Below are 23,034 nucleotides of genomic sequence, written 5' to 3'. Positions count from 1 at the left end.
GGGAGTAGCGAAACCCGCGTCTTGCGGGGAAGCAGCTGCTTGACCCGGGTCCTGGCGGCCTGTTAGGCCCTGATTAAAGTGACTCGTTCCCAGGGAATTGGCCCCAGGCGGTGGGGTGGGATGGCCTAGGGGAAATGCTCTGCCCACTATCTTTGGTCGGGGATCGCGTTTTCAGCGACATGTGCCTGCCCCTCACAGAGTGGAAAAATCCACACGGAAAGGTGAACCTGGCTGGAGGCAGGGGGTGCACCCTTCGACCACCCATACATTTAACTTTGGTGTGCAGAAACTCCTGTTGATTTTCAGGTCATGTTCCCTTTATTTGGGCTTCCCTGGGGGCTCAGATGGTAAAGAGTCTGCCTGCGGTGTGGGAGACCAGGCTTCCATCCCTTGGTCGGGAAGGTCCCCTGGAGAAGGAAATCGGAGCCCACTCCACTATTCTTGCCTGGAAAATCCCATGGGTGGAGGAGCCTGGCAGGCTATACAGTCCATGGGGTCGCAAAGATTCGGACATGACTGAGCGACTTCACTTTTCCCTGTATTTAATTAAAAAAATGAAATACACAAAACCAGTTTCTCGTCTGGCTTTAATTCTCATTTTTTACCTACCAGACATTTGTGGATTTCAGTGGCTGAGGTTCACTGTATGTTTTAGAGAATGCATGTAACCACCTGCTGGTACATGTTGTCCGGAGCCCTCCCGTGATCGCCTCACTTCCTTAGACTGGGGTGGAGGACCCAGACTGTGGAAGGTTCTAGCTTCTGTTCCTTCCCCTTTTCTGCAAGAAATCCATGTGGAAACACACCCTGAGGTCTGTGCTTTTACAAGTAGGGCAGTATCCTGTTGTCCTCTGCTGTGTAATGTGATTTTCTAGATAATAACATGCATAGTCGTAATGTGTCTTGTAAAGCTAAGTGTGGGTGTATTGCTGCTTCAGGAGACCCTTGGGCCAGGGCTCAGCTGCCTTAAATTAACCTTGACATCTGTCCTTTCATTTTGGAAGAAAATTGCTTTGGGCAGGTCATTGAGCTTGAAATCCCTTTTCTCAGTTTTGTAGACTAGTTCTGCTAACTGGATGTGTTCTGTGCTGGGTCTGCCACAGCGTGCGGACTCTCCACCTCTGCCTGTGGCATTTGGTGCTGATCACTTGTGTGACTCCCTCCTGTGGCCTCTACCTTCTAAATGCTTCCGTTGTGACAACCAGAAATGTTTCCAGCTGTTGCCCTGGTGGGGACCCCCACTCTGGGCCCTGAGCAGCTGGTGTGGAACAGTGAATTAGACAGTGTCTTCAATGAAGGAGCTGCTGTAAGAAGTGCCTAATCCTTCGGAGGGCCAGGGGTGGGCTCAGGCCTCTGTTTAACGTGGCCCCCTCCTCAAAACCAGCTTTCCTACCGCACCTTCTTGCTACCCTGCATCAGACGCGAGGCTGTCCTCTCCTGTCAGGACAGCGTGGGCAGTTCGTGGCTCTCTGTCCTCTCCCCGCCCCGCCCTGAAAGCCCCACAGGGTGGGGGCCACACGCAGTGTCTGTGTGAGGCGGTCACCCCATAGCTGAGTAGGTGAGTGCAGAGAAGCTCTACCCTGGTAGTGATCCGGAGCCTGTTGTGGCCAGGCCGGTGAGCGGTGGGCACAGCAGGGAGGAGGAGGAGGAGGTCTGACCTGAGAGCCTGCCACCTGGTCAGAGCTGCTCTGAGCTTGAGCCCTCAGTGGCAGGTGAGGGGTCCCCGCTTCCTCTGCTTGTGGCTCTGCTTTCCTGTCGTGAGAGTGACCCCTGTGCAGAGAGGGCACCTGGACCCACGGCCGCAGAGCTCCGTCTCCCCCACTGACACGGACGGAGTGTGTAGCTGAAGTATCACTGAAGTGTTTCATCTCTAAAATTGTGGCTTCCTTTACCTTTCCGCATGATGTGGTCTCTTAAATGTCCCCCTTAGCGTGAGCTCTGCCTCACGTGGCGGCTGGCTGCAAGCTGCTGCCGGGCCTGAGCGGTGCCCGTGTCCTGGTGCTCCATGTAGCTTTGTGGCTCAGTTACCAAGCCAGCTCCGTGCCTCATACATTAACTTGATCCTGTCTTACTGACTTCAGCCCGCTAGGTTTGACTCAGTGAATGTGGTGTGTGGGAGTTCATGAACTGTTTCTCTCGATCATTTTTAAACATGTTAAAAAGATTCTATTCCTTTTATTTAGTCCCAGTTGTAAAATAATTTCTTTATTCAGAAATAAACATGGAGCCATAGGAAGTTGCAAAGAAAAGGACAGGGAGGCCCCAGCATTCCTCAGCCGTCCCCCCTCTCTCACGACAGTATAGCTCCAACAGCAGGAAGCGGACACTGGTACAGCCTGCCAGGTGTGGTCGCGTTTCTCAGGTGTTGTATGAGGGATGTACGTGCGTGTGCATGGGCGCACGCGTGTGTAGGTCTGTACGTTCTTTTTGGGTGTGCCACAAGGCTTGCGGAATCTTTGTTCCCCGAGCAGGGCCCTCCGCAGTGACAGCGAGGAGTCCTCCACTGGACTGCCAGGGAAGCCCCAAGGCCTCTGCTTTCCCCAGGTGCAGCTTCACGTGACCCCAGCTCAGCAGACGCAGAGCTGTCTCACCATCACAAAGCCCTCTGCCACGTCGTGTAGTCAGCGCCTGCCCTGGCCACTCGTGTGTTCTCCGTCTCTGCGTCACCCTCTCAAGGATGTCGTGTGAGTGAAGCGGTGCAGTGTGTGACCTGCTGAGGCTGGCTTTTCTCACTGGCACAGTCCCTGGAGGGCCATCCGTTCAAGCACTGAAGTCACAGTGAAGGATCTGGGCCTTCGTTGGTGGCCCAGTGGCTAAGACTCTGCCCTCCCAGGCCCAGGGGCACGAGTTCCATCCCTGGTCAGGGACTAAGATCCTGCACGCTGCATGGAGTGGCCAAAACAACAAACAGAGAGCAAACAGAAGGAAAGAACTGCTGAAACTGGTAAAATAATAGCTATTTGCTCTTTACTTGGTTGTTTGGGAACTTCTGTTTGCTTTTGCACATACGATAGTATCAGCGGAGGAGGTTTACGCATTGACTTGTTGATGCTAGAACATTGCTCCAGATGTAGAACCTGCTGAAAATGTCAGAACTGACCACAGAGTAACGGGGACCGCGCTGAGGGAGAGAAGGGGTGAGACTCGTTCTTGTGGAGCCCATCGTGTCGCCAGCGGGCAGGAAAATGCCATCTGTTCCTCCATGCACGCGGTGGCGGGAGCTGGGGCTGCACAGACGAGTCGAGACACTTCCAAGGTGCTTGGAGGCTTTTCATTTAATCCCTCCAGGCACTCACTCAAATGAAGGGATTCAAGGGGACAGATGTAATTAGCCATTGGCCGAAAGCGGTTTCCGTGCTCTTGGAGCAAGCATGTGGTTTTGCTGCCGGCGCAGTGATTTAGCTGGAGGGCGGCGGGCAGTGCCCTGTCCTCTGGTCACCACGGAGCTTGATCCCCCCGCTTCTGTTGTTAATAACTTCGCTGAAACTGGGAACTCCTTTGAATTGTATTTTAGCATGACTACAGTTTAAAAAATTTTACTTGTTTGTAAAATTCCATTTGTTATGAGTCATAAATTGGACATGAAAATTTAAATTCAGCGTAAAACTTCAATGTTAAAATGAAACACAGGGTTCACACTTGATTTTCCGGGGTAGTAGTAAAGATCAGAATCAGGGATGGTCAGTCTGCATTTTAACTTTTTAAAGTTTTTTTTGATTTAAGTAAGGTTCAGTTTAGTCTTGTCTGTACATTTAAAAAATGCTGACTTTTTGAAAAAAGTGCTCTTGTTGCATATTTCCTTTTGCACTCTTACGCATAATTTATATTCCTTAGATTTAGGAAGTTTGTGCTGAGGCTCGGGGAAGGGCTGGGCCTCCAGGCTGGAAGAGGAAGGAAGTCTTTGGTCTGACTGCACGCTGCGGCTTCCAGGGAGTCCCCGTGTCCCCGCCGTGTCCTGGCTCCTCTCTCTGTCCTCTGTGAGATGTCGAGGTGCCCTGGTGAGGAGTGTATTCTCAGGCCAGATTCTCAGCATTACCTCTCTTTCCTCTTAAAATGGTTGTCACTCTGTTTATTTATTTATTTTTTGGCAGCAACACATATCAGGATTTTATAGCTGTGAAATTATTGGAAAGACCGTCTTTTGGGGATTAAGTGGCATTTCTTGGCTTTAAAAAAGTCATACAGGGTCAGACCCGAGGGTAAGGTTCAGGAGTGGTATGGGAAAAGACACTTGGCATTACTGTGAGCAGCCCCAGGGGCCCTGGTGGGAGCTCTGAGCAGCAGGGCTCTCTCTTTGCTCGAACGTCACTTGCGGGTCTTGGGTGCGAGGTCGGCCTCCCTTCGTCCAGATTTCAAGGCCCCTGAGGCTCCAAGGAGGGAAAGTCCTGGTGAGTCTGTGGCAGACATGTGTGGTGCAGCGCTGCCGTGAAGCTCTAGGCGGTCCCCTCCCGGTGAACGGGACGCGTGGGGGCCGTGGCCCCGGTCACGTGCTGGGCTTCCTCCCAGAGGCTGAGCAGTTCTGAGTTCTGGATGGCGTGGGCCTCAGGTTTCGGTTAAAGGGAAGCATCTGGGCCTGTTGTGTGAAACACCGCTGGGGTTCTGAGCAGCTGAGCACGAAGCTCCCGGGCCCAGAGGTGCTTGCAGACAGACACACGGGACGTGAGTTCCCGCTCTGCGTCCTCAGAGTCGGTCGACAGGGTGGCGGAGGTGGGTCCTTGCCCTGAGAGAGCCCCTAGGTTGGAGAGCGGAGGTCTAGGGAGGGGGCAGAGGGAGGAGCAGAGGGACGCGGGTGCTTGGCAACCAAAGCGGGAGTGCGAGTCCACCTGGGCGCACTCCACGTCGGCCTGAGGCTCTGTCCAGCGTCTTTGTCCATCGAAGCCTGTGTGGTCCTCGCTCCCCACCCTGCTCCGTGTGAGGAAATGAAGGAGGGTGTGCGGGGATGCCTCCCTCCCTCTGGGTGTCACTGGGCTTGGTGGGCCCCACAGGGGGAGGTAGAGAGCCCATGGCTTCTGTCAGCTCCCGTGGGTGCAGGGTGGAGTAAAGGGAAGTCCCTTCACCATCAGCTTACCAAACGAATTGAGAGATACTCATTAGAAGACAAAAATGAGCAGTTTTCACTAGGTCACAGGGTGTCTGAGGCTTCAGACCACAAAACTGAACTCACTGATTCTGGCGTTGGCCTTCTTCAGAGTCTTCCTGACTTTGGGATGAAAATCGACACAGGTGAGATGTCACGGAAAGCAGTGCGTGTCACTTGCCTAGGAGGAGAATTTCAGGCTGGGTGGCGGTGGGTGTTCACTCGTAGTGGGCAGCTGGGGCTGTGTGCTGAGGTCAGCCCTTGCCCTCTGTGGAGGGAGGCTTGTGAGGGACGCCAGGATGCGTAGAAGAGAGAGCACGTTGGGAGGAAGTGCCCGACTTAAAGCAGTGCCTTGGAGGCCAACGTGGGAAGAGGACCAGGAAGGGTGTGGGGCCGCGAGGTGCGGTGCCACAAAGGAAGAGGCAGGCCTGGCCTTGCCCAGTGCATCGCGTCCCCTTGGGGTGCAGTCTCTGCCCTGCAAAGAGGAGGACGGCCGGGCTCACGGCGCCTGCCCGTGCACTCGAGGGCAGGGGGTCAGGGGCTGCTGGGGGAGCCGCCTGGTGGGACCTGGGGAGGTGGGCAGGTGTGGGGTGGGCCAGCAGTCTGCCCCTCGGCGTCTGTGGGAGTTGGGGTGCTCCAGGTTTAAGGAGGGGAGTGAGGTGCCCGCACAGGCCTGTGCCCCAGAAAGAGAGGACTGTCTCTGCAGGGAGACCAGCCCCTCTTCCCTGGCTCACTCCTGGCCCTGGGTAGGGGGAGTGGCTGGCTGAGGATTGGACGTGCTTGTTAAGGAAGGGGCGTCTGGCTGATGCTTGGAGTCGCATCCTGAGTCTGTCCCTTTTTCTTTCTCAGTTTTGCAAATTGTGGCCCAAGACAGCTGGGAGTCTTCATTTTTCCCCAAATTTAAACCCAGTGAGGGAATTCCCCAGCAGTCCAGTGGGTAGAACTTGGTGTTTTCACTACCAGTGGCCTGCGTTGTATCCCTGTTCCGGGAACTAAGATCCTGCAAGTCACACAGCATAGGCAAAAAATTAAAAACAAGAAAACATCTACCCCTCCCCAGCTCTGTGAGCCTTGAGCGGCTTTATGTTCACCACCTCCTTGTACTTGACGTGTCTCCCTTGTGTGGCCATTCCCACCTGCCCTCATCTGCAGGATCGCTTAAAAGTGTGAACACCAAATCCAAATTGGGTTGCTTGGCTTCTGTTTTGCACTGCAGTGCCTGTTTTTCCCCTTTAAAGATCCCTTCTGATGGCAGCAGAAGGGTGTCTTGAGGATTAGGTGTTCCGTGTACTTAGAGCACCTTGAGCTGCTTAGGGTGGGGTCAGGGGTCAGGCGCTGTGTGGGGATCCTGCTTTGCTTTTCCTAAGGCCAGCCTTCCTTCGTGTGCTGGGGTTGGGAGGGCAATTATGAGTTTCTGTTGCAGTTTAAACAGCACTGAAAAAGGGCACTACATTGATACTGAATAGTCTTTTAAAGCACAGTGGGAAAAATAGAGCAAAAAAGTGAATATTTTGGAATACTTTTGGATTGTATTTATTGCTATTGAAAAACAGCTTTTTCTGGCCGGTTACTGTGCGGGGTGTGTGTCTGGTACGGTACTACCAGACCAGAACCTTCTTCTGACCCTCGCCGTGCCTGCGAGAGCAGAGTCTCCGGTGATGAGGCGAGTGCTCGGTCGCACTGGGGGCTGTGGGGGATGGAGGCTCGTCCGCACGTGCCGGGCGCCTTCCTCGGGCCTCCTGCCCTGGACTCGCTCCTCACAGCCTCAGGGGCTCCTCTCAGGTAGCACACAGCTTCCATTCAGTCAGTTCCCCGTTCAGACTTGGTGCTCTCATCGCTCACCTGCGGCCTGAGTCGTCCTCGCTTGGAGCAGCGCGCCAGCCTCCCCGGCACGGAGGGTGCCGCAGGGGTGGAGGGCCTGTGGGTCTGTGGTGCTGAGTCGTCCAGTTTCCAAGGCCTGGCCTTTCTCAGGCTGCCTTCCGTGGACGGGCTGTGGGTCCTCGTGTCCACAGCCTCCCAGACTGTCTTACGGGGAAGCTGGTTGCAGAGGGACAGGAGGCGCTGTTCTGCTGGGGCTTATGTGTCTGATGCGTGTTCTCTGATGCAGCATTTACTGTAGATCTGACGTAAATCTGCTGTATAAGTAGCTAAGAAAATACTGTTTTTCATATTGCGTTTTTGTTGTTTTGTAATAGTTTTGATACAACGCCAAGAGTGAAGGGTGTTTTGAACGTGCGTATTTAAAAATTTGTTTTTCTGGACTCTTATTTTTTGACATAATTGTTCAATTCATTCATTCATTTGACAAACCTGTTGGTGCCTGCTGCGTGCCGGGCATTATTCTAGGCATCAGGGATTCAGTGCGTAACTGAAGGGCCCCAGTCCCTGTTCTTTCAGAGACTTAGATTCTGTGAGAGTAGACAGGACTGACTTCCATGTTACTCTGCGTGCACGCCCTCACTTCAGGGGCCTCGGGGCTGGGCCCCCGGGAAGTGGTGCGGCTCCTACAGGACTGCATCCAGCCTCCTGTGTCCGCCCTCACAGAGGCCTCTGGCTGGGCCCCCAGGAAGTGGTGGGGCTCCTCGCGTTGCTGTCCTGTCTCTCAGTGGCCGCTGTCTCCCACAGGCTGTGGTCCAGTGTCTGAAAACTATTGTTTCCTATATTTCTCTCAGGTTTGTACCGCCTGAGGTGGGGGGGGGTAGACCCTGACCCTGTTGACAGCAGTAGGTTTGGGAGTAATGTGGAGCGTGCGTGCGGACCCCAAGGGTGGAATTCGGAGGTGAGCGGACGGTGTCGTGTGTAGGTGGCATGTGAGACCACGAGGCTGGAATCCGAGCTAGAAGCTGACGGAGGGGGTGGCGATCGTCACAGAAGCTTTACCTCTGTTTACGCAGCTGATACTTCACAGCGGGTACTGAGGTGCTCCCTGTTTCATGGAGAAAGGGGCGGAGGCCAAGGAGGCCGAGGCACGGCTCCTGAAATGGTCCCCTGAGGACCCAGACCCAAGCGACTGGGGCTCCGGACCTCTCCTCTGAAGCGCGTTGCTGAGCCAGCTCTCCAGGAGGATGGCCAGAGCTCCAGATGTACCTGAGTCCAGGGGGGCCTGGGCCAGGGAGGAGGGCTGGCCAGGGGGTCGAAGGAGGGGACTGGGCGGGGGGCCTGACGGGCAGCTCCCAGGAGAAGAACTGGGAAATGGGAGGGAGGAGGTAGAGACCCCAGGGCTGCTCTGACACGGGAGCGCCCTTTTCCCAGCGCACAGCCACACTCCTGGGATCAGAGCGGGCACAGCCTGGCAGCAGGTGCTCGGCCTGCGCCTCCCAGAGCCTCAGTCCTCCTGGAGACTGCCTGCCTTCTTCTCCCACTCCCCTCCCCATGCCCTCAGCCAGTCCATCCAGACCTGGGTCTCCCTGACCGCTCCCGGGGCTCCTGCAGGGCTCCCGGGGCTCCCCAGGTTTAGTGACATCTGCAGACTCACGGGGTCCTAGGATTGGGGTGTGAGTGTCTTTGAGGGGCATTCGGCCCATCACAATTGGGTCAAGAGTGCTTTTTTAAGATTAACGCATTTGTTCAGCAAATTCCTGGGTGCATATTTCACACATGGAACAGAAAAACCGACCAGGAGTGCCCTCGTGTGGCTCATGTCCCAGTGAGGCAGACATGAGATAAGTAAGTTTAACATACACGCGTTGTACAGTGTTGGGGTTCCCCAGGTGGCTCAGTGGCAAAGAATCCACCTGCCAACGCGGGAGACACGGGAGTTTGATCCCTGGGTCAGGAAGATCCCCTGGAGAAGGAAGTGTCAGTCCACTCCACTGTTCTTGCCTGGGAAATCCCATGGACAGAGGAGCCTGGCGGCTACAGTCCATGGGGTCGCAGAGGCAGACACAGTTTAGTGACTGAACACACATGCACACATCCTGTGTTGAGGGGAACCTAAAGGGAAAAACGAAAGGGGCTTGCAGTGTGGGTGGGGAAGCTGGGGGCAGGCGTCCTTGGAATGCTGGCGGTGGGTGGGGAGCCACTGTACCTGCGCTTCAGAGCGGGAGGAAGGTGGGGTGCGTGGCGGGATCTTGCAGGTGAGCAGAGGAAGGACTTGGCTTTGGGGAGATAGGAGGGAAGACAGTTAGGAGCCTCTGGACCAGGTGAGAAAGGTGAGGACCCCTAGGGGTGGGGAGGCGGACCAGGAGTGACGGGCCAGGGTGGAGGGGAGGGGTTTTGCCAGCAAGTGCTCCGATGGAGGAGGCGGGTCAGGCATGCTTTTCGCGATGGGTGGAGACTGGCTGGGCTGGGGTGAGGGCTGAGAGGGGCAGAGAGAGTGGGTCGTAGTGCTTGGGCGGGGCGGTGGGACTCAGAATTTGCTCTCCTGATCTAGTTGCTCACTAGAGCTGCAAGGATGAGGCCCTGGGGGTCCCTGCTGTGGCGTGCGGGGAGCGTGACTGTTGGAACGGCAGCTCTGGGGCACCAGATCTTCTAAGGCACCACGGTTAGGGCCAGCGGGTCTGGGGGTCATTCATCCTGTATGGCGGGGAAGGGGTAGTGTCATAGTAAGTGTTTGGGCAGGTCTTCCCAATTATATTAGTTTTTGCTATTTACTTGTTCCTAAGTAAATATTTAAAGAAATGAAAAACAAAATCAAGAATGTAGTTTAAGAGAGGGTTAGTCGCTCCTTTGTGTCTGACTTTTACTGACCCCATGGACTGTAGCCCTCAGGTTCCTCTGTCCACGGAATTCTCCAGGCGACCATACTGGAGTGGGTGCTGCTGCTACTGCTAAGTCACTTCAGTCGTGTTCGACTCTGTGCGACCCCATGGACTGCAGCCCACCAGGCTTCTCCGTGCATGGGATTCTCCAGGCAAGAACACTGGAGTGGGTGCCGTCCCCTTAATTATAAAACAGTGGACCCTCACCCCATTCCCTCATTCCTAAGCTTAAGTTGATTATTTTCATTTTACATCCATCTCTTCTCATATTTACTTTAAAAATGTGATTACTTATTCTAAATTACATGTTAAATTGCATATCAGTCATGCGTGTTTTTCTCCATTTAGCCATTATTTATTGACTTCTTATCTTACTGTGGAAGATGAGGATTTAACTTAAGTAAGCTTTCCTTTTCCTGTGTTCTGATGTGTCACAGTTTTTAATTTACTTGATTTAGAGCATTTAATTACTGTCTGAAAATATTATTCTTGGCCGAGAATGATAATGATTTGACTTTTCAAAAAACGTGTATTTATTTATTTTTGGCTCTGCTGGGTCTTGGTTGCTGCGTGCAGCATTCTCCTTGCAGTGGCTTCTCTTGTTGAACACAGGCTCTTGGTGCACGGGATGTGGGCTCAGTAGCTGTGGTGCTTGGGCTTAGTTGCTCCACAGCATCCGGAATCTTTCTGGACCAGGGATTGAACTCTTGTTCCCTGCTTTGGCAGGGAGATTCTTACCCAGTGTACCGCCAAAGAAGTTCTGTTTTTGTTTTATAAATAAGCTCATTTGTATCACTTTAGATTCCACGTACAGGTGATACCATACGATATTTCTCTGTTTGACGTCACTGAGTATGATAATCTTTGAGCCTGTTCGTGTTTCTGCAGATGGCGTTAGCTTGTTCTTTCTCATGGCTGAGTACTGTGCGTGTGTATATACTTACACAGCATGTTTATAAAGAATGTACCATACGCACGTGTGGGTACATGTGTATGTGTGTACATATACCATATTCAGGACTTCCCTGGTGGCTCAGCTGGTAAAGATCCGCCCGCAATGCGGGAGACCTGGAATCGATCCCTAGGTTGGGAAGATCCCCTGGAGAAGGGAAAGGCTCCCCTCTCCAGTATTCTGGCCTGGAGAATTCCATGGACTGCATAGTCCATGTGTTCACAAAGAGTCGGACACAACTGAGCGAGTTTCACTTCACTTCACTTCCATACCATGTTTATTAAGGCTGTGTATACGCGAGTCATCTGTCAGTGAACGCTTAAGCTGCCCCCATGTCTTGGCTGCTGTGAGTAGCGCTGCTGTGGACACGGGGGTGCCTGCACCTTTTTGAATTAGGGTTTCTTCTGGGTGTGTGTCCAGGAGTGGGATGGCCAGATCATGTAGTAACTGCTCTCCATAGGTGCTGCCCCAGTTTCCTTTCCATGGATAGTGGGCGAGAGTTCTCTTTGCTGCACGTCTTAAGGGCTCTCTCGCGCTCTCTTTTAAACTGGAGCAGGGCTGATTCACAGTGTTGTGTTAGTTTCAGGTGTGCAGCAAAGTGAGCCAGTCACACACACTCGTGTGTCTACTTTTTAAAGATTCTTTCTCCTTATGGGTCTTTACAAAATGCTGAGTTGAGTTTGCTGGGCTATGCAGTAGGCCCATGTTGGTCATCCACTGCATATATAGCGGTGTGTATACATTGATCCCAGACTCCTGACTTCTTCTTCCCTCCCCTCCAGGGCTTCCTTCTTGGCAGGGTGGCCCTTTGCTGCTGGCATCTGGTTCCTGAAGGGTGCTTTCTTCTGTTCGTGTGAGAATGTCTACTGTCTGGGGTTTGCTCCTCTGCGTTGCCCCTCTGGTCTGAATTCTTTTTCTGCAGGTCTGTGTCCGTCTCTGGCTCGTGCTGGGAGCTGGCCCGGGTGCCTCGTGATCAGTGTCTGGCCATCATATGGACCAGTGACGGCCGGCATGGGTCGGGCTTCGGCAGAGGCCTCGCTGTGGGCCGAGGTGTGAGGGCTGAGGGTCTCTCTCACGAGGGAAGCCATGTGTCAGCTGTCTTCTCCGTCGTCTTCAGAGAAGCTTCAGGCTCCCTTCCTGCTGGGTGGGGAGGCGGGTGTGGGGAGCCTGGCTGCGGTTGCTCTGGGCGGGGGTCTCTCGGCTCTGCTTTTCTGAGCCTCCCTCCAGCGTGTGGTGGTGTCACCAGGCCTGCAGGTGGGTGTTCCTGCTTTGTGGGGGGCAGCCTGCTGTCTTCTGCTGGGATTTAGGGGTGTGGCCGGGCTGGGGGAGCGGCTGCTGCTCCTTCTGTCTCTTCCAGCCTGGCCCCCAGGGCCCCTCCTGAGGCACCTTCAGGTCCTGAGGCTGCCAGACTCTCTGACGAGGACTTGCTTCTCGCTGGTCCCTCCTGCGGGCGGCTGGAGTCCAGCTTGCTCTGTTAGATGAGTCCACAACCATGGTCTCTTTCCAGTGTCCAGGGCTGTGGTGGTGTCCACTCTCATCATAGTCTTCTCCTTTTAAATAAGTTTTGGACTGATTCTGTATATTACACACACACACACCATGCAGACCTTCATCACCTTGGTGGCCATTATCTATGCCATGGATTAATGGCTCCCTGAGGGAGGTCCTGGGAAAGAATAATGTGACTGTGTGCTTTTACCTTTTGACTCCTGAGTGGATTGATAATACCTTTTATTGTGAACTTAGTGTGGGTGGGTGGTTCTCACTAGACATGTTTGACATGAGTTTCTAGTAGAATTGCTGAGAGAACCTAGAATTTTATGGCTCTTACTTTACTTCTTACTCGAGGCAGCAAGCGGGTGGGCTTGGTCTCTGTTCACAGAACACCTGCTTCTTAGGGCTCAGTTCACAGTGCTCCAGGCCCCAGAGATCAGGGCAGGGGACAGGCGTCTTGGGAGGATCTGCCTCACAGGTGTGACCTGTGGCAACTAGGCAGTTTGTTGCTGGTGATGGAGCGTGGTAAATGGAAGTCTATGGGGACGCCAGTGGATTCTGTAATTGCCGATGATGAATCAGTCAGGAGAGTCTGAATTCCTAACTTTTCGAAGAGTTACTTTGAACCCTGAGCTCCAACTTCTGAAACTGGAAATATTTGTAGAGTATATGTCATCGCGGTGGAGCATGGAAGGGAGCCTGCGTCAGGTAGGGTGTTCACAGAGGCCTCTCCAGGACACAGCACGCGAGCTGGGCCCGGAGGGAGCAAGGCTGGGCTGAGTTGCCCGCGTGGCCCTGCTCCAGGCCCCGAGAGCCCTGCACGCCGCAGCACGGAGGGCGCGGCCCTTCCCCGCGGCAGTCTGAGTTCCCTGAGGTGTCGTGTGGGAGGCTGCTGAAGAGCCAGGTGAGTGACAGGTCCACCTGTACGTGAAGGCCTCTGGATCTCAGAGGAAGTGGGTCAGAGGAGGCCTGCGTGGGAGGCGAGAGGTGTTCTAGTCGCGATCGGATGTGCTGGCGGCAGTGGAGGGGGTGAGTGTCCTCCTGGAGGAGAGCGGGCCAGACCCCCGATAGGGTGGGCTCAGGGACAGGGAACCTCGTGCAGAGCTCTGCGCTGGGGATGAGCACGCCACCTGCTCTGGTGGCCGTTCTGGGCGCAGTGACGCTCGTTGTTTTCCTGGCTCGGTCACTTGAAAGCCCTGGGGACCGTTGCTAGTGCAGGACATCCGCTGCTCTCATGGGGCACACTCCGCAGGGTGTGCATTCCTCACCGGGCACCTGCTGAGCGCCAGGGGATATAGCCGTGCCTAAAACACGCAGAACTGCCCACTCCTGTGGAGCTTACGTTCTGGTGGGTGGAAATAGAAAACAAAAAGTTGCATCATATGTGAGAAGACAGGATGTGCAAGAGGGAAACGTGCAGGTGAGGAGGTGGCGGGGGACACGGGGCTGTGGGCGCTCCACTTCAGACGCGTGGCCGGGGCTGGTCTCGCTCTGAAGGTGGCAGTTGTGCAGACTGGAAGGCACTGGGTCATGCTCTCGCTGGAGGGGACAGCAGGTGTGAAGGCCTTTGTGGGGGGTGATAGTCCGAGTGTGGAAGAGACAGCAGGAGGCTGCTCGGCTGCCGCGGAGCAGGCCCAGAGGAAGGTAGGTCGGAGGTGAGGTCGGGATGCTGGAAGTAGGTCACAGGGAGAGGGCCTTGTGCAGAGCCTGTTCTTCCTCGTGTGCTAAACGCTGAGGGTGATGAGCTGTGGCCTCTCCCCCACAGGGGCCCAGCCCTTGTAGCCAGAGTGGAGAGTGTGTGAGGCGAGTAGTGAAAACCAGGGTAGTCAGCTCCTCAGGGAGGGCTGGCGATGGTCCGGAGAGGGTGGCCAGGTGTGGTGGCGCGGGGCACGCTCGGGCAGCCTTTCTGAGCTGCAGGTGCAGGAAGCGGGAGCGCCACAGATGGGCGGGACACAGCGGGGCTTGTGGGGGTCCCGGAATGACCGTGCCTGCAGGCGGGGGGTGCGGTGGGAGCGCTTGGCGTGGCAACCGCTGGAGCTGGTCGTGCGCACCTCCTCTGTGGCGTGGGGGCCGTCGACATGTCTTAAACAGCAGAGTGATGCTTTACCATTTATCTTGTATTAGTAGAATAGTAATTTTGAATGCAGAGGATGATTTTAGATGAAGTTTGAGGCAGGGAAGCCAGTTAGGACAAGGTTGATTGCTCTGGTCTGGAGGAGATGGCAGGCATCTGAGTCCCGGCAGGAGGAGTGGAAAGGCAGGGTGGATGTGGGGATCTGGGAGTCAGAGCTGCCAGGGCCGTGGGTGGGGAAGCGCTCTGTACCATAGAGGCGTGACGTGCAGCAGAGATGCCATTCAGTAAGGGTGGCAGAGTGAGGCCCTCATAAACCCACTCCTCTGTAAAAGCAGTGAAACACTAGCAAAAATGGTCAAACGCAACTGTGCTGGAGCTCTGGAAATAAACTAAAAGTTGACATAATCTCAGGAAGATTTATTCAAGTAAAACTGCTGAACCTCCACTTGACTTCTCGTCCTCCTCTGCCGTGACCTGGGTAGCTGACAGCCGTGTCTTACAGCCCTTGCAGCGGCCTTGCAGCTCTTGGGAGGCCCAGATCGGATCTGGGGTCCCTCAGGAGTCCTCTGCTCAGAGCGGTGTTACTGACTGGCCTCGGCTCTCTGGAGGAGCCCATTTGCAGAGCTGATGAGGAGGAGCCCACCCTTGTGTCTTTGTTACGATCAAAGCTGGGGGCTGAAATAGTGGGAGTATCTGTGGCCCGGGGACCTGAGCAGCTCTGACAGACTGCTGTGGATCTTGAAGGGTGCTTGGCAGGGCTGTGTGTGTGCCCAGGGGGACCTGAGAGGGGCCTGGCCTCATGCTGTCTAGACCTGAGTCCTGCACAGACGAGAAGTGAAGGCAGAGGATAACTGCCTGAGGGCTGAAAGTGGGCCTCAGCGTGTCCACAGATCTGGCGGCATCCCGGACACTCACTAGTCAACACATGTAAGGACTCCCTGACTAGTCAGTCACTGATGACTCAGCTAACTGAGCAGAGACTCAGGGTAGCTGCAAACTATGGGGACTTACAGGCTTCGCAGGAAAGTCCCTGAGCAGCAACAGCAGCAGCGACAGCCCCTGGGGAAGGGGACAGTCTGAATTCCAGGGCTGCCTCAGTGTATTGTCTGAAATGCCAGCTTTCAGTAAGAACTGATAAGATGCACGAAGAAAGAGGAAAATATCGTCTTTACACAGGAAAAATGTAGTCAGTAGAAACTGTCCTTGAAAGGGCCCAGATGTTAGGCTTAATAATACTCGACGAGGACTGTAAATTGCTAAAGAACTAAAATAAACTATGCCCAAATAATTAATGTATGAGAGTGATATCTCACCAAATAGAAGCCATCAGTAAAAAGGTAGATGCTATTTTAAAAAACATGAAATAGGAATTCTGGAGTTGAAAATACAATAACTGAAAAATGAAAATTCACTAGAGGGGTCAAGAGTAGATTTGAACTGGCAGAAGAAAGAAATCAGTGAATTTGGGAATAGGATTTTTACTTTAATTAAATTAAGATCTAAATTAAGGTAAGCACAGATCCAGTTGAGGAACAGAAAGCAAAAAGAATGAAGAAAGATGAACAGAGCCTCAGAGACTGTGGGACACCATCAGGTGCACTGTTGTTCAGTCGCTAAGACCTGTCTCTTTGTGACCCCACGACTGCAGCACACCAGGCTCCTCTGTGCTTGCTGTCTCCTGGAGCTTGCTCACATTCATGTATGTTGAGTCAGCGGTGCTGTCCAGCCATTTCATCCTCTGCCCTCCCCTCTCCTTTTGCTTTCAATCTTTCCCAGCATCAGTCTTTTCCAGTGAGATGGTTCTTTGCATCAGGTGGCCAGAGTATTGGAGCCTCAGCTTCAGCATCAGTCCTTCCAGTCAATATTCAGGGTTGATTTCCTTTAGGATGGACTGGTCTGATCTCCTTGCAATCCAAAGGACTCTCAAGATCCAGTACCACAATTTGAAGTCATCAGTTCTTTTGTACTGAGCCTTCTTTATAGTCCAACTCTCACATTCGTACGTGACTACTGGAAAAACCATTGCTTTGACTATAAGGACCTTTGTCGGCAAAGTGACATCTCTGTTGTGCTTTTTAACACACAAAACCATTTTTCATAAATGAAGAAATTAAGGTATTGCTAAATAAACAAGAATGAGGAAATTTCTTGCTAGCAGACCTGTGCTGCAATAAATATTCAAGGGAGAACTTCCTTGGTGGTCCAGCGGTTAAGAATCCACCTGCCAATGCAGGAGACACAGGTTTGATCCCTGATCTGGGAGGCTCTCACTTGCTGCGAGCAGTTAAGCCCGTGCACCACTACTGGGCTTGTATGTCCCATACTCTGCAACAAGAGAAGCCACCGCAGTGAGACGCCCGCTCAGTGCAACTGGAGAGTAGCCCCTGCTTGCTGCAACTAGAGAAAGCCTGCGTGCAGCAGCAAAGACCCAGCACAGCCAAAAATAAATAATTTAAAAAAATGCTAAAGGGAGTGGTCAGGCAACGATGAGGGATACTCGATGGTAGAATACATGCAGAAGTAGAGAGCAGTGGTAAAGACAGCTGCATAGGCAAATCTAAAAGACTTTATATTTCTGTAATGTCTGGTCTCCTACCTGATTTAAAAGAAAACTGCATAAAACCGTAGTTTTTAACTAATTTTAATATAGTTTAAATAAAATTCCCAGGTACACAGGGGACATTCTTCAGAATAGACTGTATGTTAAGCTATTAAAAAAAAGCCTCAAATTTTAAAGGATCCAAACCATACAAAGTGTGTTTACCAGCCACAGTGGAGTGAAGTTAGAAATCCGTGGGATTCTCCAGGCCAGAACACTGGAATTGGGAGCCGCTCGCTCCTCCAGGGGATCCTCCCAACCCGGGGTCGAACACAGGTCTCCCACATTGCAGGTGGGTTTTTTACCAGCTGAGCCACAAGGGAAGCCCAAATAAAATTATACTGATGATCTTGTAATGTTTAAATGTATAATTTGTATGACAAAACTACCGCACAGGAGGAGGGAAGGAACAGCGCTATATTGGAACAGAATTTCTCTATACTACTGAAATTTTTCCTTTGGCCGTGCCACATGGCTTGTGGGATCTTAGTTCCTTAACCAGGGGTTGAACCCAGGCCATGGCAGTGAACGTGCCAAGTCCTAACCATGGACTGCCAGGGAATTCCCTAAAATTAAATTTATATTAATCAAACTAGATTGTTTTAAGTGTTAATTACGATCCCCAGGCAGCTACTGGGAAAGTAACTAAAAAACAAATAGTAAAAAGAAACGGAGTTGAACTGTGTACTGAAAAGCACTTCTGCTTCCCGGCTGGCACCAGTGGTGAAGAGCTTGCCAGTGGAGGAGACACGGGCTCCATCCCTGCGTGGGGAAGATGCCCTGGAGAGGGGCGTGGCAACCCACTCCAATGTTCATGCCTGGAGAATCCTATGGACAGAGCAGCCTAGAGGGCTGCAGACCATAGAGCTGCAAAGTTGGACAGGACTGAAGTGACTTAGCATGCATGGTGTGCAAAAGAAGGCAGTGGAAGAATGCAGGAACATGACAGCCATTAGGAAACATAGCAAAATCGCAGGCATAAATCCTACCTTATTAGTAATTATCTTAAATGTAAATGAATTAAGCCCTTGAATGAAAAGACAGGTTGGCAGAATGGGTTAAAAAAAAAAGCATGGTCCAACTAAATACTTTGTTCAAAAGACACTGTAGATTAAAAGGTATAAACAAAAGATGCTAGTGCAAGGAAGAAAAATGATATGCTTTGCAGATAGTAACCAGAAGAGAGCTGGAGTGGCTACACTAATATCAGACAAAAGAGACTTCCTGACGAACTGCTATTAGAGCCGTAGAAGAGTGTTTTACAATGGTAGAGGGTCAGTATATCGATTCTTTTTTTGTGATCATGCCTCATGGATTGCAGAATCTTAAGTTCCCTGACCAGGGACTGAACCTGGGCCATGGCAGTGAAAGTGCTGAGCCCTAACCACTGGGTCGCCGGGGAGTTCCAGTTCTAAACCCAGTACCAGAGCCTCAGGGTACATGAAGTAAGATACACGAAGAAGTGAAGGGAGAGACAGACACTTCAACAGTCGTGTCAGTAGTTGGGACGTTAGTACCTGGCGCTCAGTAATAGACAGTGGACGGAGAGCAGCAGTGAAGAGGAGACGTCACCGTCAGCCGCTGGACCTCACGGGCCTCTGTGGCCGGTGCCGCCGGCAGAGCAGGTGTGCACGTTGTTCTCAGGTGCCCGGGAACGTCACTCAGAACGCACTATATGTTATCAGGATGCACTGTATGTTATCAGAATGCACTGTATGTTATCAGGATGCACTGTATGTTATCAGGATGCACTGTATGTTATCAGGATGCACTGTATGTTAAGCCGTTAAAAAAAGCCTCAAAGGATTGGAATCATACAAAGTGTGTTCACCAACCACAGTGCAGTGAAATTAGAAATCGGTAACTACTGTGGGCAGGAATCCCTTAGAAGTATTGGAGTAGCCCTCATAGGCACAAGAGAGTCTGAAATGCAGTGCTGGAGTGCAGTCTCAAAAATGACAGAATGATCTCTGTTTGTTTCCAGGGCAAATCATTCAGTATCACAGTAATCCAAGTCTGTGCCCCATCCACTAATGCCGAAGAAGCTGAATTTGAATGGTTCTATCATGACCTACAAGACCTTCTAGAACTAACACCGAAAAAGATATCCTTTTCTTCATAGGGGACTAGAATGCAAAAGTAGGAAGTCAAGAGATGCTTGGAGTAACAGGCAAGTTTGGCCTTGGAGTACAAGATGAAGCAGGGCAAAGCTAACAGAGTTTTGCCAAGAAAACACACTGGTCACAGAAAACACCCTCTTCCAACACCACAAGAGATGCCTCTACATCTGGATATCACCAGATGGTCAATACCAAAATCAAATTGATTATATTCTTTGCAGCTGAAGATGGAGAAGCTGTATACAGTCAGCAAAAACAAGACCAGGAGCTGACTCTGGCTCAGATTATGAACTCCTTGTTGCAAAATTCAGACTTAAATTGAAAAAAGTAGGGAAAACCACTGGACCCATTCAGGCATGACGTAAATCAAATCCCTTACGATTATACAGTGGAAGTGACAAATAGATTCATGAGGTTAGATCTGATAGAGTGCCTGAAGAACTATAGACAGAGGTTTGTGACATTGTACAGGAGGCAGTGATCAAGACCATCCACAAGAAAGAGAGATGCGAAAAGGCGAAATGGTTGTCTGAGGAGGGCTTACAAATAGCTGAGAGAAGAAGTGAAAGGCAAAGGAGAAAAGGAAAGAAATACCATCTGAATGCAGAGTTCCAAAGAATAGCAAGGAGAGATAAGAAAGCCTTCCTCAGTGATCAATGAAAAGAAATAGAGGATAGTAATAGAATGGGAAAGACTAGAGATCTCTTCAAGAAAATTAGAGATACCAAGGGAACATTTCATGCAAAGATGGGCAGAATAAAGGACAGAAATGGTATGGACCTAACAGAAGCAGAAGATATTAAGAAGAGGTGGCAAGAATACACAGAAAAACTATACAAAAAGGATCTTAATGACCCAGATAACCATGATGGTTTGATCACTCACCTAGAGCCAGACATCCTAGAATGTGAAGTCAAGTGGGCCTTAGGAAGCATCACTATGAACAAAGCTAGTAGAGGTGATGGAATTCCACTTGAGCTATTTCAAATTCTAAAAGATGATGCTGTGAAAGTGCTGCACTCATTATGCCAGCAAATTTGGAAAACTCAGCAGTGGCCACAGGACTGGAAAAGGTCAGCTGTCATTCTAATCCCAAAGAATGGCAGTGCCAAAGAATGTTCAAACTACTGCACAATTGCACTCATCTCACACACCAGCAAAGTAATGCTCAAAGTTCTCCAAGCTAGGCTTTAACAGTACGTGAACTGAGAACTTCCAGAAGTTTAAACTGGATTTGGAAAAGGCAGAGGAACCAGAGATCAAATTGCCAACACCTGTTAGATCATAGAAAAAGCAAGAGAATTCCAGAAAAACATCTATTTCTGCTTCATTGACTATGCTAAAGCCTTTGACTGTGTGGATCACAACAAACTTTGGAAAATTCTTAAAGAGATGGGAGTGCCAGACCTCCTTACCAGCCTCCTGTGAAACCTGTATGCAGGTCAAGAAGCAACACTTAGAACTGGACATGGAACAACGGACTGGTTCAAATTGGGAAAGGAGTACATCAAGACTGTATCTTGTCACCCTGCTTATTTAACTTATATGCAGAGTACATCATGCGAAATGCTGGGCTGGATGAAGCACAAGCTGGAATAAGATTGCCGGGAGAAATATCAGTAACCTCAAATATGCAGATAACACCACTCTTATGGCAGAAAGCGAAGAAGCACTGAAGAGCCTCCTGATGAAGGTGAAAGAGGAGAGTGAAAAGGCGGGGTTAAAACTCAGCATTCAGAAAACTAGGATCATGGCATCCGGTCTCATCACTTCATGGCAAATAGATGGGGAAACAATGCAAACAGTGAGAGACTTTGTTTTCTTGGGCTCCAAAATCACTGCAGATGGTGACTGCAGCCACGAAATTAAAAGATGCTCCTTGGAAGAAAAGCTATGACAAGCCTAGACAGCATGTTGAAAAGCAGAGAGATCACTTTGCTGACAAAGGTCCGTATAGTCAAGGCTATGGTTTTTCCAGTAGTCACCTATGGATGTGACAGTTGGACCATAAAGAAAGCTGAGCGCCAAAGAATTGATGATTTTCTCCAACTGTGGTATTGGAGAAAACTCTTGAGAGTCCCTTAGACTGCAAGGAGATCCAACCAGTCTATCCTAAAGGAAATCAGTCCTGAATGTTCATTGGAAGGACTGATGCTGGAGCTGAAACTCCAATACTTTGGCCACCTGATGTGAAGAACTGACTCATTGGAAAAGACCCTGATGTTTGGAAAGATGGAAGGCATGAGGAGAAGGAGACAATAGAAGATGAGATGGTTGGGTGGCATCACGGACTTGGTGGACATGAGTCTGAGCAAGGTCTGGGAGTTGGTGATGGACGGGGAGGCGTGCTGCCAGTCCCTGGGATTGCAAAGAGTCGGACAGGACTGAGCGACTGAACTGAATGAGAGAAAATTTGGGAAATTCACTAATCTGTGGAAATCAAACACCCTCCAAAAAGAGGACACAAGGGAGATTAAAAAAATACTGTGAGATAAATGAAGATAAGATCACAGCACAGCAGGGCCTTCCCTGGCAGTTCAGGGGTTAGCAGTCCTTACTGTCACTGCAGAGTGCCTGCCTTCAGTCTGTGGCCTCCGAGGAACTAAGATCCCACAAGCCGTGTGGTGTGGCCCCCAAAAGAGAAAAGGCAGATAGCCTTAGTAAAGACGGGTAAAGTAGATACACAGACGTCCAGGTGAAAACAGAAGCCATTAGGCAACTGGCAAATCAAAAACACAGTGACAGCCACTTCTCACACCCTAGGATGGCTAGAATTGAAATGACGGACGTAACAAGTGTCGGCAAAATTGTGGAGAATTGGAACCCTGGCTCTTTCATAGTGGTAAGATGGGCTTTCCTGGTGGCCAGTGGTGAAGAATCCACCTGCCAATGCAGGAGATGGGGTTTGATTCCTGTGTCGGAATGGCAGGAAGAAATGGCCGGAAGAAAATGGCAACCCACTCCAGTATTCTTGCCTGGGAACTCCCACAGAGGAGCTGGCGGGCTACAGGCCATGACGTCTCAAAGAGTCGGACAGGACGGAGCGAGGAGACGACCACAGCAGAGATGGTGCTGCCTTTGCGAAGACATCTCGTCAGTTCCACCGGGTTAGACGTGGAGCTGTCATTCGACCCAGCAGTTCTAGAAATGTGGATTCACACAAAAACTTGTTCATAAATGTTCCTAGCAACATAGTCACAGTAACCAAAAAGTGGTAACAAGCCCCAGATTCATCAAGCGATGGACAGATGACCAAATGTGGTGTATCTGTATAACGCAGTATTATTCAGCAGTGAGAGGGGATGAGGTCCTGACCCAGGCTACCTTGAAACAGTTGTGGCGTCTTCTGTGAGTGCTGAAGGAGACTGGCCACAGAAGAACATGGACAGGTTGTTTGTGTGTGAGGCGTTTAGAGGAGGTGAGCCGTGGAGATGAAGAGTGGAGCCTGGCCGAGGAGGGAGGGGTGAGCAGTGACTGCTGGAGGGTATGGGGTTTCTTTTTGCGGAGATGAACATCTTCCAAAATCAGACAGTAGCGATGGACGCACACCTCTGAATGTGCCCGAAGTCGCGGAGTTGTGCGCTTCAGATGAGTGAGTTGTGGGAACGTGAGTTACGTCTCCGTTGTTAAAATAAGACACACTGTTAGCGTTTGTCTGGACCAAGCTGGTTTTATCTTCTGTGGCACAGCAGCTCTCAGTGTTCCCTGAAGTCTTTGGTTCTCGGCCACTGTTTGAAGGATTTCTGCTCTGAGGCCCAGCCTTCCTGTGCAGTAGAGGTAGCATAAAGGGAGAACTCCGAGAATAGTCCTGACGGCCTGCGTGCGCCCAGGCGGTCCGTGGTGTGGCCCTCGTCACGCGCTGTGTGGGGCTCGGCTCCCGCGTGAGGCAGGAGAGGCCAGGCTCGGCCTGGGGCGCGGTCCTCCCCGCGTCCGCCCGCAGCACAGCCTGCTCTCTTCAGAAGCAGGCTTTTCTGTTGTCAGTTTTGGGCTTTTGGCTTCCTCAGGGAAGTCATTGTAC

At 51.5% G+C, this 23,034-nt stretch overlaps 1 protein-coding gene across 2 annotated transcripts in view; it reads left to right on the top strand.

Annotated features, from left to right (window-relative positions):
- AP2A2 (adaptor related protein complex 2 subunit alpha 2) overlaps nucleotides 1-23,034 on the top strand; it is a 67,424-nt gene that overhangs the window by 744 nt on the left and 43,646 nt on the right.

This window comes from Bos taurus, chromosome 29 (assembly GCF_002263795.3).
Source record: "Bos taurus isolate L1 Dominette 01449 registration number 42190680 breed Hereford chromosome 29, ARS-UCD2.0, whole genome shotgun sequence".
In the NCBI taxonomy this organism is placed as follows: domain Eukaryota; kingdom Metazoa; phylum Chordata; class Mammalia; order Artiodactyla; family Bovidae; genus Bos; species Bos taurus.
Note: the sequence above shows the minus strand (reverse complement) of the source record. Positions and strands in the feature narration are given on the sequence as shown.